The sequence below is a fragment of the Camelus dromedarius genome, chromosome 3, assembly GCF_036321535.1.
Source record: "Camelus dromedarius isolate mCamDro1 chromosome 3, mCamDro1.pat, whole genome shotgun sequence".
Taxonomy (NCBI): domain Eukaryota; kingdom Metazoa; phylum Chordata; class Mammalia; order Artiodactyla; family Camelidae; genus Camelus; species Camelus dromedarius.
Window position 1 is genome coordinate 82,336,303 of NC_087438.1, and position 16,712 is coordinate 82,353,014.

The 16,712-nt window shown below is 41.4% G+C and overlaps 1 protein-coding gene across 3 annotated transcripts in view; it reads left to right on the forward strand.

Annotated features, from left to right (window-relative positions):
- Positions 1 to 16,712, forward strand: part of TNFAIP8 (TNF alpha induced protein 8) — a 119,924-nt gene that overhangs the window by 13,072 nt on the left and 90,140 nt on the right. Inside the window, exon 1 of one of the 3 annotated variants that reach the window (XM_064483410.1) lies at positions 1,227 to 1,365. The exons of the other annotated variants lie outside the window; for them this stretch is intronic. The gene's annotated coding sequence lies outside the window, so the exon portion shown is untranslated. Of the gene's footprint in view, positions 1 to 1,226; positions 1,366 to 16,712 lie in introns of those variants that run through there. 3 annotated transcript variants of the gene reach the window in all.

Genomic DNA, 16,712 nt, shown 5'->3' on the forward strand with positions numbered 1-16,712 from the left:
TCCAGCACTAGGGATGCTCATTCAGTGGAATGGTCGTTGTTTCTAGGCCTTTTCATTGGTAAGAGCTGAGAAAATACACGCACACACACATACAAACATATATACACATACAAAGATACAACACTTTGTAAGATCATATTGATACTTCCAAGTGAAGTTCAAGGGTACGGGGTTTCTGTTTAACCTCTTCTATATTACATTTGTATTTCCTTCCTTCCATGCTTAGGATCTTGGCTTTTTAGCCACAAGGGAGATAGAATATCTTTTAGTTACCTATTTGATTGTCCTGTGTTACACATAAGCAGTCTTCCAGTAATCAGCTCTGATTAATGAAAACAGTAAAAATACTTTCTTTGGCTTATGCCATACTCATTATTCCCCACTTTTTTTTCTTCTGGTTGTTCTGTATCTGCATTGTCAGATCATGTAGCCATTATATACTAAAATACCTCCCTTTTCATATTCATCTAGTCTGATTTCTGCAGGCAACTATGTATGTCATGCTTATTGTCCCTACACATTTTGACTGAAGCCATTTGTCTCGTGGATTCCTTAGGAAGTGCTCTTGGGAATAGTATTCCCCAATTTCTTTTTTTTCCCCTAATTTCTTGATAAAACACTGTGACCTTTATATTAAAGGTCAGTTTTGCTGGATATAACACACTTGGCTCACATTTTCTTTCCTCAAGAATCTTAAATATATTACTTCATTTTCTTCTGACAAAGTGTGTTGTCAAAAGTCTGATGATGATGATGACCTCATTTTCTTTCCCTTTCTAGGTCACTTTTGAGAGCATCAACTCTACATCTTTTTCCTTCAATATACTGTCTACCTAGCATTCCAGTAAAATGATTAGTGAGATGGTATGTTACCAAATCCAAGTTTGAAACTTGGCTAACCCCGGTGCCAAATAGTCTCTCCCTCCTGTTAACCTAGAGTAAGCCACCTGCTCTCAGTAACTATAGTTTTTTAAATCTTTGTAACCTCAGCTGTACCTTGGAAGGTGCACAGTTAGCACTAAATACATACTTGTTTATGCAACAGATGCAGTGAAAGGATGTGGTTTTTCCCTTTCCTTTAGCCTGTTAGGAGCTGCCCCTCCCCTTTGACTCTTTTCCTCCTATCAGGTGCGGCTTCGCCTCAGACTTGGCGGGCTGGGTGGGGAGGCTCTGCCCTGACCAGGAGGTGTGTGGGTGGCCCCCGTGGGTCCTGGCCTGTGCCTGTACTCACGGCGTCTGGTTGTCAGACCATGTTCTCGTGATGCTGCTTTTCCAAGACGAGCGCACTAGGAACCCCCGGCTCACTGAGTGTCGGCTCCACAGCGAATGCTCCCGTGGTCCCGGTGCCTGCTTGCCCTCCCGGAGGTGGGTCCTTTGCCTTCTCATTGTGGGTGTAATGGCCCAGGCCCCTGGCATGGTGGGCCCAGACCCTCCCTTCTCTGAGGGTGCTGGCGCTGCCGCCTGCCCTTTCTTGGCTGACTTTTTCGCTGCTCACTTCTTGGCCACCAGAACCCACAGCAGGACATCAGAATGGGAGCCCTCACCCAGGTGTGATCCCTGGTGTAATTTGCTCAACATACACACTGTATTTAGTTTTCAAAATTTAAATGCCAGTTGGTTGGTTATGCATGCCAGTTTGGCCAAAGCCTCTGCTACTTGCTGCTGTGTTATCCAGTCAGTCACATATTTCATTTATCAATTGAGTTTGTGACCTTTGACCTCTGATACCATACTTCTTAGAGTAATGGTCATATGGACATGACCTTGGGCTGCCTGATTTTAGGCCTGGCCTGCTCTATAGTCCTGTGATGTCCCTGCCCTGACTGTCCTTTTTAGGTCCTGGCCTCTGGGCGGTGCAGATCTTTTTTTTCTTTCTTCTTCTTGAGTATATCATTGCCATATAATTAAAAAACGAAAAACCATCGTGATACCTGACTTTTACAGAAGTTCACCCGCAAAAGCGATGATGAAAGTAATACAGAAGTGATGGGATAGTGGCTCTTCCCCAATGGATGTGAATTCTGAGGTAATCTCTTATTTCAGGTATGAAGGAAAGTGAAACCCCACAGCCTTGACCTCACCGGGCAAATGTTGCTGGTAACAGAGACTCACTGATATAGAAAAGCCACCCTCAACATGAGAAATTGCTCTGGTTGCCCGAGTTTTCTGTTCTTGGTCAGGCCCCTGATGTGAGGAACTGTGTAGCCTGGCTTTCTACTCCTGGGCCTGGGCCCCTAAGAGGGAACTCCTCAGCCTGACCCACCCTAGTGAGTTTTTTCCAAGATCTAGTGTTTTGGTTTTGGTTTGGGTTGGGTTTTTTGGAGGTACATTTGGCTCATACCAGTGTATTAGTTTCAGGTGTACAACATAATGATTTGATATTTGTATACACTGCAAAATTATCCCTACAATAGGTCTAGTTACCAGCTGTCACCATACAAAGTTATAAAAAATTTTTTTTCTTATGATGAGTAATGTTAAGATTTACCTCTTGGCAACTTTCAAATATATACTATAATATTATTGACTATATGCTGTACATTACATCCCTGTGACTTACTTATTTTACAGCTGGAAGTTTGTACCTCTTGACCCTCTACCCCTCTTTATCCGTTTTACACACCCCGCAACCTTCCTTCCCTCTGGCAATGGCCATTCTGTTCTGGGTATCTATGAGTTTAATTTAGTTTTGTTTGTTCATTTGTTTTGTTTTTTAGATTCCGCATATGAGTAAAATCATATAGTATTTGTCTTTCTTTGTCTGACTTATTTCACTTAGCATAATGCCCTCAAGGTCCATTCATGTTGTCACAAATGGCAAGACTGCATTCTTTTAATGACTGAGTAGTATTCCATTATATTTGTATAATACTACATATATATTTTACATATGTAATGTATATTAATATTATACATAACATTAATTATAATATATATATACACGCACATACACACCCCACATCTTCTTTATCCATTCATCCATCGATGGATGTGCCTTGGCTATTGTAAATAACGCCACATTGAACATACAGGTGCACATATCTTTTTTAATTAGTGTTTTCATTTTCTGCAGATAAATACCCAGAAGTGGAATTACTGGATCCCATGGTAATTCTATATTTAATTATTTGAGGAGCTTCTATACTGTTTTCCATAGTGGCTGTCCCAGCCTAGGTGTCACGTCTCAAGTTTCAGTTGAAACAGCCCTGGGAATACTTACTTGCTCCTAGGACTCTCCATAGACAAATATGGACTCGTGTAAAAATGTAACCATTTTCTATTCTGCTTTTGTTAACTCTGCAGAAATCATACTGAAGACTTTTTCTTCTTTTCCTACTCCCAGCTGTCTGTGTTTTTGCCTTTTGCCCGTGGTTGGCTCCTGTGTAAGCCAGGTGTGGTGGTAGAAGTTCAGTATTTATTGAGCACTTACTGTGTTCCAGGCATTGTACTGGCTCTTCATAGACATCGCTGGATCCTAGGTTCTCTCGTTACTGTTCCCATCTTAAAGATGAGGAAACTGAGACCATGAGAGTTGAAGTACTTACCCCTGGTCAGAAGCAAAGCTGATATTCACACCCTTTGGTTCTTAAACATATTGCAGTACTTCCTCCTGCAGAAACATGGGCTTCAGAGGCAGTTTGCAGGTCTTCCTGAGGGTCAGTAACAGAGCTGGCCTCCAGGATCTGGGGGGTGCAACTGGCAACCCTGTGATGTTTATGTTTAGATCTTGAGCAGACTTTTCTGAGAGCTCTTCAAGATTCCTGATTTAGACTAAGCAGCATGAATAGGAGGAAGAGCGGGGAGTAACAGAAATATGGCTCTGGAGTCTCACCGCCTGGAGTAGTCCCAGGTTTGGACTGCAGACAACTTGCGAGCTGCGTGTCTTGCTAATAACAAGTCAGCAGGGTTACCAGCACTCACTTGTTAACACCTCCACAAGGGACAGGAAAAGGGAGGTGAAGTGTAAATATGTCAGTTTTAACACTTGCTAGACATTCTGGTAGTGAATTTGGTGGAGAAATAAGTTAAAATGACACAAATGAACTTACAAAACAGAAACAGACTCACAGACATTGAAATCAAACTTTTGGTTACTAGGGATGAAGTGGGAGGGAAGGGATAAATTGGGAGTTTGAGATTTGCAGATACTAACTACTGTATCTAAACTAGATAAACAACAAGCTTCTTATGTATAGCACAGGGAACTATATTCAATATCTTGTAGTAACCTACAATGAAAAAGAATATATGTATGCACATGTATGACTGAAACATCATGCTTTACACCAGAAATTGACATAACATTGTAAACTGACTAGACTTCAATTAAAAAAAGAAGTTAAAATGATCTAAAGTAAGGTTTTAAAAAATTTCTTACTACCTATGCTATCTCTACATATCCTCTCAGAATGGTCTTTTTTTTGTTTTTTGGTTTTTGTATCATGATTTCCGACCAGGGGATATTATAGACATATTTTGCTTACATGATCTTTCTGAAATAATTAAGCAAAGGATACAGATGTTGCTTGGTACCATGTAATGGAAAAAGCTCTGGAATAGATATGCAGAGGGGGTGCTGAACAGCAACAGGCTGGGTGACTTTGTGGAGATATTCAGCCCTCTGGGTCATAACTGCTACCTCTAAGAAATGTAAAGTGTAGACTAGATAATCTCTAATCCCTTTCAGTTCAGAAATTCTACGATTCTGATTGTTACAGTCTGCACTTTTATTGACATTTTAAGCATGGAAACCAAGGGAGGCTGAAGCCAGTGGTAGAGCAAGAAGGGCAGAGCCCTGGATTCCTCTGGAAGGAATGCCATCCTGCCCCAGTGTGGAATGAGGAATTCTATACGAGGAGCCCAGGGTGGGAAGCCAGAACACTGACCCTGAGTCTTTCCAGGAGGCTCCAGGGCTACAGAGTGAGATATTCCTGTGAGTAAATTTATTTTTAGGTTATCTTTGTGTTCCCCTTCATTGCTAAGATAAGTGACTGCTAACTATACTAACACACAAGGAAATTTGCTAAATTATGTCTTACACCAGAAAGTGCATCTGTGACTATCCAAGAAGCTGATACGAGTGACCATAAGTGAATTCAGTTTGGGACAAAAAGATTGCATTACAGTGTTGTTTTTAAGAATAAACACAATGCAAACTCTAAACAACCTGATTATGCATCCGCAGCTTACATATATATTACGATACTTCCGTGACATGAAACATTATGCATCTTTAGAACAAGGTTGGTCTGTGTGCACTGATAGGGAAAGATCTCCAAGACAGATTAAGTCAAAAAGCAAAATAACGATCTCATTATGTTTAGAAAAAAGGCATATTATATGTTTATGAGTGCATAAGCTTTTTTTTCTTAAGAAGAATGAACAATATACTATTAATAGTGGAACTCTCGGTTTGAAGCAGGGAAAGGAGTTTAACTTTTCATTTTTATCTTCTATTGTGCTTAAATTTCATAATAAAAATACGTTTGATAAAGGAGAGAATTTAGATTTCAGTTGAGCCTTTGAGGCATTCTAATACTTCCTTAGAAAAATCTGTATATATAGCGCACACTGAGCAGAGCAAGATGCTGCCTGTAAACACTGTAGTTTCCCCATCACCTCCCCAGCCTCTACTGTCCTCATCTTAACACATGGCTCTCAGGTAACTGCATCCTCTAACTCCCAATTTTCAGTTGCTCCCAATGGCTATCAAAACCCAGTGCAGAAGAGCCATATGGTGGCACTGCCACGGGGAGGCCTGCAGGTGGGTTACACGTGCATCCGGCAGCGTTTGTGGAGGACCAGCTGGGCACCGGGCGCCGTGCTAGTGCAGGGTTGTGCCAGCAAAGGGCGTGTGTTTTGGAAACTGTGTGACTTCTCGGAGTGTCAGTCTTCTCACTTATAAAACAACGGTGGGGATTAAATAGAACAGCAAGTGCAAGGCCCCTTGCCCAGGCCCCAAAGGACAATATTTGCTCACTTGCCTCGCCCTCCTCTCCATGTTCCGGGCCAGGTCTGATACTCTGTACTCTTTTGCATATTTCCTTTGGTTCCATTCCTAAACTGTGCATAGTTCCGGAACGCAACCCACTCTTCCGGGCTTTTGCCTTTAGCACTATGTCTCCCTTCCCTCCATGCCCGTGGCTTCTCTTTTCTGGACGGAATTAGACTGCCCTTCAGGATCCAGCTCTAATGTGCTTCCTCCATGCAATTTTTCCTAGTTCTGTTCTTTACCAGGAAAAAAAAAGTCCAAAAGTAATCTCTTCCTCTTAAGAATCTGAGTAGCTCATTCTGGTCTCCCTGTCTATTGATTACATTGTCACTTCTGCCACTGCCCCTGAGTTTGCAGCTGCGTGTGCCCCACTAGATAACCTTTCTGAGAGCAGTACCCAAGTTTTGTGCATCTGTAGAACTCATCTGTGTGCCTGTGTTCTCAGCAAATATGTAGGAAAGAATGGCTTCATTTTTATGATTCACCCATATATTATTTTTACTTACATTTAAAGGATTATTTTAGTTTGAAACTAAAAACGAGGACATTTCTTGAAATCCACTACTATTAGCAGGTTAGACAGAGCTTCTCTCCCCTCGCAGGGATTAAACTTGGAATTGTGGAATTGCTATCCCTGAAGAATGTTCAGGAAGAGTTAGGCAGTCATCTCTCTAGGGTGGTCCAGGCAGTCACCACCCTTGATGTGAGTAGCTGGCTCCTAAAATCTTGTCTGTCGAGGTGAGATCTTATCCTGATAATTTAAAGAAGCAAACAAACTATGCCCACTATTAAGAGCTCCCAGCAGAAGAAAAAGAAATCAGAAAGAAAAAAAAAATAGTAATATTTTAGATACGTGAGAAAACAGCTTGTTTCATTTTTCATATTTCTTTCCCTTCTTATCCATAGTTATATATTGTAGCTGTGACTAGAGCATATACACGGTTTAATATTCTGCTTTTCTCTTAACATTACTTTCCACAGACTTTCCTATGTTTTTATGGACATTTTGATTCTATTTCTCAATGAAACAATTAGAGTGAAGAGGATGCCTTTCTTGAGCAAGAAATGGAGACTAGAAAGCAAAGATGTAGCCTGAGGGAATGTCTGCATTGTCTGTTTTTAAAAGACATGATCTTATCCTGAGACTGCTGAGATGTATGGAGCAAAAATTTTAACGAATGATTTGATTTAGGTTTGCAGCATGGGAAATGAGATTAAGATCATGAGCCACTTTAAAGTGTTTTCTTAAATATACATCTTTACGAGATTAGACAGAGTTTTGCTGGCTCTTTATTTACAAAGGCGTGTTGGGAACAGCTGGAAATCAGCCTTCCCTTATCAGCGGGTTTGTACAACTAGCCTCAAGTTGTTTGCTAAAGAAGTTCAGGTCTCCCATGCTAATAGAAGGCAATAATTTGACAGAGAAGAATCAAAGTCTAGCCTCCTTTTTCAGAAGAAAGTAATCTGACTGGTGCCTATAGGCAGTGAGGTGTGTTTAACATATGGAAATCATTAGGCTAAATACCAGAATCTCTTTGAGGTCTGTGGATATAGTCTCCAAATTGAGAGAGAAGCATTTAAAATTAAACTGCCCAGAATTCTAACCAGCACTGTATACTCATTCTTGGAACTAATCTTGCTTTGGCCCTAGGCTAAATTGACTAGATTTGTACTCCCTTTGTTGATTTAAAGCCACATTCAGTCCTTTTTACAATGGGAACCAACTGTCTTCTAATGTGATTTTGTAGCTCTCCTACATAGAGGTTCTTAATTATTTTGCTGTTTCTGTCATCTGTCAGAGTCATTAATATAAATGTCAATTTAAGGTAAATTTACCTTCTGGGCCAGCTCACCTGGTAGGAATTAGTGTATTTTATAATTACAGATGGTCCCTGATTTACGATGGCTTGACTTAATGGTTTTTTGACTCTCCAATGGTGAGAAAACAATGTACATTCTGTAGAAACTGTAGTTCGAATTTTGAATTTTGCTCTTTTTTCTGGGCTAGTGACCAATGGTGCACACTCTCTTGTAATGATGGGCAGTGAGCTGCAGCTCCGAGGCAGCCACAGTCACAAAGGGAACTACCGAAGCACTTAAAACCATGCTGTATCCACACAGCCATTCTGCTTTTCACTTTCAGTACAGTACTCCATAAATTACATGAGATATTCAATACTTAGTTATACAGAAGGCTTTATGTTAGATGATTTTGTCCAACTGTAGGCTAACATAAGAGTTCTGAGCACGTTTAAGGCAGGCTAGGCTAAGCTATGATGTTCCACACGTTGATTATTAAATGCATTTTCGACTTACGATATTTTCAACTTATGATGGGTTTATCAGGACTGTAACCCCATCGTAAGTCAAGGAAGATGTGTATCTTGCTTCACTCTACTTATTGTGTATCACCTCCTGTAATTTAGCCTAGGGGATGATGCTTGAATTTCTTTGTGTTTCCCAAAGGGGTGACTGCATCCTTGTGTGGTATCTATCTATGGTTTGGTCTATAAAAGAACCCACAAAAGATTAATTCTGGTATTTTTTTCCTCTGCTTTCATTTATGGCTTAAAGAGAGGTATTCAGTCTTCCTAGTCGCCAAACCAGCTACAGTGAATCCTAAGAAGACCTATGAGGACTCTGTTAGACCATAGCTTAGTCTGAACTCTGGAGAGGACCTGCACTGGACTGAAACACTCTCTAAAATATTAGAGAATTCAGAAGAAATCTTCTCAATCAGACACCTATAAAATACCTCCAGTCACTGGGGCTTCTACCAGGTTTAGGCTGTTTGGACATGGCTGACCAACAGCAAACCTGTTACGTGGTTGCTATTTATTATTGCCGGTCTCCTCCCCCATCCTCGTCCCTGACTCCTGCCCTGCCACACCCCACTGCCTTTGTATCTCCTGTGACACTGGGAAGCTGGCCTTGCTCTGGGAAAAGTTAGGAATGTCACGGTGCAAGACAAGTCCTCAGGTAGAGGTGAGACAAGGTCTGTCTGTATTTCTGGCTGTGTTTCCTAAAAGCCAGGGCTGGTTCAGAATCTAGACCACCAGCTGTTACTACTTTCACACTACCAAGTCCTTAAAGTACAAAAAAAAAAAAGACAGAATCATCCAAAACCAGTATGAAGTCAGCCCAAGGCACAACTTCATCAACAGTTTCTTCGTTTGATTTCTCTGTTCTTTTATCATTCAATCAACTAATGATTGCTAAATGTCTTACTAAAGCATACAGATAACTGAAAAATGACAAAGAAGGTCCCTTCCCTCTGGGAAATGTTAGTCTAATTCTAAGGAAGAGTTCTAAGGTTAGGCTACAAATAATTGGAATGCAATGCGTACTACATCAGAGAGGTGTATTAGTTATCTACTGCTGCTTAACAATTGCCCTAAAACTTAGCAGCTAAAAACAATAAGAAGCATGTATTATTACACATAATTTCTGTGTCAGGAATTTGGGAGAAGCTTATCTAGGTGACTTGAGTTCTGTCCTGAAGTTAAAGACAGGAAGTTGCAAATATCTGGAGGTTTTTCTGGGGCTTCTTCTGGATTTTTTCTGAGGATCCTATTCCAAAATGGTTCACTTACATAACTGGCAAATGGATGCTGGTTCTGAGCAGGAGGCTTCAGTTCCTCACTATGTAGTCCTCTCTGTAGGTTTTTAAAATATATATATTATTTTTCCCCCTTAACAGAAGTACTGGGGATTAAACCCAGGACCTGGTGCATACCAAGTGCATGCTCTACCACTGAGCCATAACCCCCACCCTACCCCCCTGTAGATTTATAGAAGTGTCCTTGAGACCAGGGTGGACGACTTGCCCTAGAGTGAATGATCCAAGAAGGCACAAAGTGGAAGCCTCGAACGTCTATTATGATCAAGCCTTGGAAGTCACACAGCATCACTTCCACAATATCCTATTGGTTATACAGGTCGTCATATTCAGTGTGGGCAGAGACTGTGAATGCCAGAAAGTGAGAATCACAGGGGGGCACTGTGGAGACTGGCTATCTCAAGAGGCAAAGATCTTGTGTAGTAATGAGAAAGCAGTATTGGGGTGCCTCCAGGAAGGAGGTGGAATGTACAACTGATGGATTTTCAGGGGCTGAGATTGAGGGAGGGGGTGTTGAAGGATGAGGTGTCAGGAGCCGGGGTTGGACAGCGACAGGTCCTGCTGTGTTCGAGGAACATTTGGCTGGAGCAGAACTCGGCAAGGTGAAAGGGGCAGGGCCGATGAGGTCTTGAAGGCCAGACTGGGAAGTTTGGTTGTTCTTTGTTTCTTACTGATGAGCCCACTGGACGTTTTTGAGCAGGTGAGTGACATGATCATTGGCATAGTTCAGCTTTAGTCTGCATGTGAGCCTTAGGGTTTTGGTGTCCTTACCTCCCTTTCTTTTTCCCTCGGTCTTATTCAACTCTCTCATTTCTAAAATTCTGCCCTTGCCCTTGATCACATAGTATTTTATACTGTTTAACTTTGCATGTTTTTGTCCTATCACAAGTAGATTGCAAGCATCATAATGGCTGTATCTTTATCCATATCCATTTCCCCTGCTGTGCGTACTGCCCTGGGTGCCTAATAAATATTTGCTGACCGATTGGATAATAGCAGCCAATTATTACAATATGACAGTACAGCCACTGTTTCCGGCCTGACCTGCATAAAAAAGAGAGCAACTGTAGTTGATCTGACTTATGTCAGTTTAAAAAAAGTGTTCAAAGTCAGTTCTGTGTGCTTGACATTTGGCTTTCCAACATATTTATAGGAAACTTGTGGTAATAATTTTATTTTTAAAAGCCCGTGGATTATTTTCAGCTTCAAACAGAGTTCTTATTTTGCCTAAATTAGGCAAATGGAGTAATGACCAGCCACAGAGTGAAGTCAGGGCTGCTTGCATCTTTTATAGTGAAGGGCAGCCTTTTTTGTGCACATTTAAGATATAGATGGAATAAAACTCTTGTTTGGAGTTTCAGGCAAGGTTTTATCTCCTTCTCCATTTCTTAGTTTGAAGGAAATTTCCCTTGTTCCCATTGTTCATTTATCAAGTATTTCACCATCATCTCGTGAAAGTTGGAGACTTCTGGTTTCAAGCTACCAAAGACAATTTTGCTTTCTTCTCCTGAAAATCCCCCAAACAACTCAAAAGGCAAAAGATCAAGCATATTCTTTGCACATTATATTCTCAGAAACCTTGGAGAAGTCTCTAACCCTAAACCACACAGGACTTGAAGAGAAAAAGCAGATGAAGTGATGGCAAATGAGTTTGCAGAGAGAAAGTGTCAAGAGTAAAATGCCTGCAGGAGGGTGAGGGGAGAGGACCAGAAGCAACTGATGTGCTCACAGAATCCCAGGAGGGCTCAGAAATGAGTTCCCAGGTTCCCTGGAGGTGAGGTTGAGGGCCTTGGGATGGGAGGGGGGATGTGCAAGTCGACAAGAGGTGAAAGAGTGTCCTACGTTGATTCAGGAGAGAAATTCCTCAATTGCAGCTCTGGAACAGAGAGAAAAACCAGGCCAGAAGCGGGCAGAGGGAAGAGGGCTCCAGGAGGGGTATTTCTCATGGGAATAATGAAACTCACTAAAAAAGAAAAAAAAAAAAAGAAAGGATGGGAAGTTCTGAGTTTAAATCCTGTCTCTGTCACCAGTGAACTGTGAATATAAACAAATCAGTTATTTCCTCTTTTGTTAAATAAAACGTTGGCACATATGAGGTTTAAGGTCATTCAGACTCTAATATTTTGTGATTCTGTTCAGTAGAAGGCAATAAAACCCCAGCAACTCCACCTCTAGGTGTCTGCTGAAGAGACATGAGAATACATGCTCACATGAATATTTCTATTATAATCTTCATAAAAGCACTATGCATAAGAGCCCCAAACTGGAAACAGCTTCAATATCCATTAGTTGGTGAATGGATAACAAAATGTGATATATTTATACAATGGAATACTATTCAGCAATAAAAGAAGGTACTATATCTGCTATAACATGGATGAACCTTAAAAACACTTTGCTAAGAGCAAGAAACCAGATGCAAAATTCTCTTTATATGCAGTGTCCAGGAAAGGCACATGTGTAAAGACAGAAAATAAATTAATGGTTGCCTGAAGCTGAAGTGAGAATGGGGATTAAAGGCAAATAGACACTTTTTGTGGGAGGATGAAATGTTCTAAAATTGACTTATAATAATGGTTGTAGAACTCTAAATTTACCCCAAATCACTGCATTGTATAATTACAATTATAAATTGTACCCCCAATAAAGCTGTAAAAAACAAAAGGTAACCACCAAGGGGTAAGGGATGGAGAGGTGTAAGTGAAACAAGATTGACAATAGGTCGATTATTGTTGAAGGTGGGTGATGGACAGTGAGGGCTCATTACATTCTTCTTTCTACTTCTGTGTGTTTGAAATTTTACGTCATAAAAAAGTTTAAAAGGATAAAGAAAAAACGCAATCACAAACCTTTTATTGTGTGGATGTCAGATAACACTTGCAACATATATTTTATGTGTTATAGTGGGAAACATTCTAGATACTCTTGGGATATAATTTAACCCCCACTGACAGTAAATCCACAGTATATCAAGTCACCTTTAGTGCAGTTAGCTCATCCTTCTACTTCATCAGGTACTTGGGAAAAATCAGTGATCATAGCATCAGAAAGAGGGTTCAATTTTGATCAGCATATTCTGTTCAAGCAAATGTTATATATTTTAAAGAGGAGAGAGTTAAAGTAAGCTTTACAGCTTTATCGGGAACCCTCAGACTTAGAAAGCAGACCATCTAAAACCATGTCATTTGTAATAGTTGTGAATAGCTAGAATTTTTTATGCTTGAAACATAGAAACAATATTCCATTTTAGATGCTGTCTATTGTCAAAAGTGGGTATAAGAATGAGTATTGGGGGAAGGGTTTAGCTCAGTGGTAGAATGTATGCTTAGCATGCACGAGGTCTTGGGTTCCATCCCCAGTACCTCCAGTTAAATAAAAAAATAACAATTGATCAATAAACCTGATTACCTCCCCGCAAAACAAACAAAAAAAGAACGAGTATTATTTTCCTTGCTTACTGTATACTTGTACTCAAACCTCATACCACCATTCCAAAGAAGGTAGTTTTTTTGGCTTTTTTTTTTTTTAACTATTTTATCATAAGGAAGTTGAGGCCAGAGAGGCTGAGTAATTTGCCTGAGGTCAAGCAGCTGGTAAATGTTAGTGCTGGGACCATGCTGGGCTGTGTTCTTATCAACTGCACTCTCCTGGTTGTATTGGAACATATTTTCTGTCTGAGGCCTTTCTTCCACAAACCTCAGATTAACTTATGTGATGTACTCCCTTTATGGAATCCACATGAGGTAGATGGAAAGGGGCAGGCATTCTTCCAGGGAGAGGAACCCTAGGTGTGGATGCCATTTACGACAGTGACCATCTGCAAGGCAGGTTTGGGGCTGCTAATGCTAAAAGCATTACAAATGGGCCCCAAGCTTTGATCTGAAGGTGGAGACAGTCGTCTAGAATTCAGAATTCAGATCCCCATTTCTTAGCGTGATTAGTATGTCTTCTCACCTGTCTCCCAGCTTCCAGTCCATTCTTGGACTTGTCACCCAGTTGTGTTACTTCCAGGCATAAAAACCATCAGTGGCGCCACACTGCCTGCAGATTAGTGTCTGGACTCCTTCTTTTGGTGTTCAGAGATCCCATGTCTTGTGTCATCCTCTTTCTCTCCTCCCTCCCACCATTCCCCATTGGGGCACGCTATGCTCGTGCCAGCTGGAATATGTCACAGTTCATACCCCTCCGTGGACTGGTCTGTCATTCCCGGGCCCCCCTTCTCTGCTGGGAGAGCTTTCAGCTTTCAGAGCCCCACTGAAACATCGTCTCCTATGGGATGCCTTCTCTGATCCTCCCTCAGCAGCAGCAGCCGCTCCCTTCTTTGGCTCTTCATGACACTTTCCACAATTGAATGTGATTTTTGTCAGTTATTCGTGTGCCCCAGCTCCTTCAGGATGGAGACCATGTAGTCCCATCTTTGGGTCTTATCACCCACTTCTGTGTCTGGTACTGGGGGAATGTTGGTAGAACTAACTTTTCCACAGAAATCTAATTTACACTTTTTAAGGATTTTAAACAAATCATCTTTATGGGGAAAAGAAATGGGAACTGGCCTGGAAGTATCAAGACACATATTCATAATGTACCAGAAGTACAGCCCTATCCCTTAGGGTAAAATAATCCAAGTGTCAGCCAGGATCCTAGGAATATTCCCACTGTGCCCTCTTCCCCACTCTGACGTCTCATCCGACTGTTTTGGGTTGGGGAAGGTGTGGGGAAATGAGAGTCCAGGAACTGGAGAGGAGTGAGATGGATGTTCCTAGGAATTTTTCAGTTTATCTTCAGGAAAAAAGACCACTTAGGTCACATAATTTCTGAGGTCCCATCAAGCTCTGAAATATTTTTAGTTGCTTTTTAGTCCCCATCTTTTAGCAAATAAGAGAAAGGAAGGGTTTTTCACCCACTAGACATTTTGAATGATAGGACCAAATGTGGTGGCCTATTTGGGGTCAGACTGGCCAGAACATTGAGCTTGACCTTCAAACCACCTGTTGTATGTTCAGGTCACTTGGTTCTAAGCTATAGCTTTCCTCTAACTGCTTACTGGTATTTTATGGGCTGGTAGATCCCTGAACTTTCACGAGTGATAACCTCAAAATGGTTATATTCCAAGGGAGATAGTCTAGAAACATGAGCATTATTTTATGAGAGAAAATAATTTCTAAAGAACCTTGAATAGTTTTTTTTTCTACTCTGCTTCTAGTATGTTTCTTGCTAGTTGCTGTATTAAAAATAAAAATTCATCTTTCTTTCAGAAGGGTGGGCTGAAAATAACTTATATTTCTCTTGAGAATTGGTTCTGCAGAACTGTCAAACTATTCACCTGTATTGAGAGGGAGAGCATCTGGTTTTCCATGGTGTCGCCCCTCCCTTTTCTCATCGTCTTTTAGTGGACATTTTATGAGCTCATATGGAGGGTGTTGCTCACCTGACCGTCATCTTTTCATCAGGGCTGGCTGGATCAGTGCAGTAATTTCCATTCTTAATTAACACTTGAAGCGTATGATCTAAGAGGGTTCACCTGCAAAAACAAATGAAAACTTAAAACAGCAAAGCAAAGTAACTTTCCCATCATGTGCTGAGGACAAAAGGAGAAAAGTGAAATACCCCTGGCCTTTCTCCCTGCCCTGATTTCGCATCAGCATGGAAGGAGAGAGACTTCCTGCTTGGGATTTCCCACTTTAGTTAGAGATTTGATACTGTAAGTTGTTATACTTTGAGCCATTAAAATGATAATTTTTACCTTCATTCATTTGGTTGTATTATGTTTTAAAACTTTTGCTTGGGAAGACCCACCTGTCATGCCTGCTGTATCCTATTCTGCTTCTCTTCTAGAAAGACTCCTGTGCCCTCCAGCCCTCCAGAGAAGAAACCACAAAAATTGGAGAAATTGGGGAACTGGGGCCTGGTTTCCGGGTGGATTCCTTGAGGGGAATAGCTTTGCAGCCAGAATAAACATTCCAATTCATTTAGAGATAACTTCTTGGTTTTCCATTACCCACGCCAGTGAGGTCATAAAGAGTATGCTCACTTTAATGAGCCTTGTGTTTTGTTTAAAGTGTGTGTTGCCTGGTAGAAAATACTCAGGGTTCGAAAGCCAGAGGATTGGGTCCCAGTTAATGTTTTGCTACTGACAACGTGTTACGCCGAACATACTTCTCCTTCCTTCTCCCTCTGCTCTCTGCTGCCCTGTACAGGGTGAGCAACACTGTGTGCTCTGGGATGGGCCCAGGTAGATGGACCTGTGCCTCTTGAAGGTCAGTACAACCATTTGTCTTGACTTGAATCTCAGAGGGTGGAAGACAGGGCTTTCTCTCCCACCATCCGTGGGTGAGAGTAGGAGAAGTAAATCCAAGCAGATGTATAGTGGCCTAGAAAACAGGAGGGGTGAATGCTTGCTTCAGCAAATAAAACAGAAAGGAAAAATAGGTTGAATTGAAGTAGAAGTTCCAGGCAGGACAAAGAGTAACCAAGGGCAGAACAGGAACCGATGCGAGGAAAGGCAGGCCTCTCCCCAGCAGTGGCACCTGCACTCATGAGATGGTCACCTTCCCCTGAGTTCTCATCTGTCCCATTGTGTAAGTGAACCCCGTGGTAAGAAGTAAGTATAAAACAACAGTTAGTTTCTATCACCTTGTGCAATAGTTTCCCACCATTGTTCAGGGGTGAAATAATTCACTTAAGTAAATTTACCAGGTAAGTGGTTTCCAGCTGTCAACATTTCAACCAGTCTGATTGGAAATTTTCTCACCCTTTCTGCCCTTTGTTCTCTGAGTATAAATGGAGACACTGTGTTCCATGGGTCTTCCTCATAAGGGCTCTTTCTTTCTTTTTTTTAAACAGAGGTGCTGGGGATTGAACCCAGGACCTCATGCATGCTAAGCATGTGCTCTACCACTGAGCTATGCCCAACCAGTCCCCAAAGGCTGTTTCTAAGACAAGAATCCCACCCTGTTGGTCCCAAGCTTCAAATTCTCAAAATTGCTCCCCCTGCTTTCAGGCTGAGTTCAAACTCCTTCACTTGACATATTAAAGGCCTCATTATCTGGTTCTAGTCCAACTTTCTGGCCTCATTTCCTTCTGCTTTTCCAAAGGCACTCT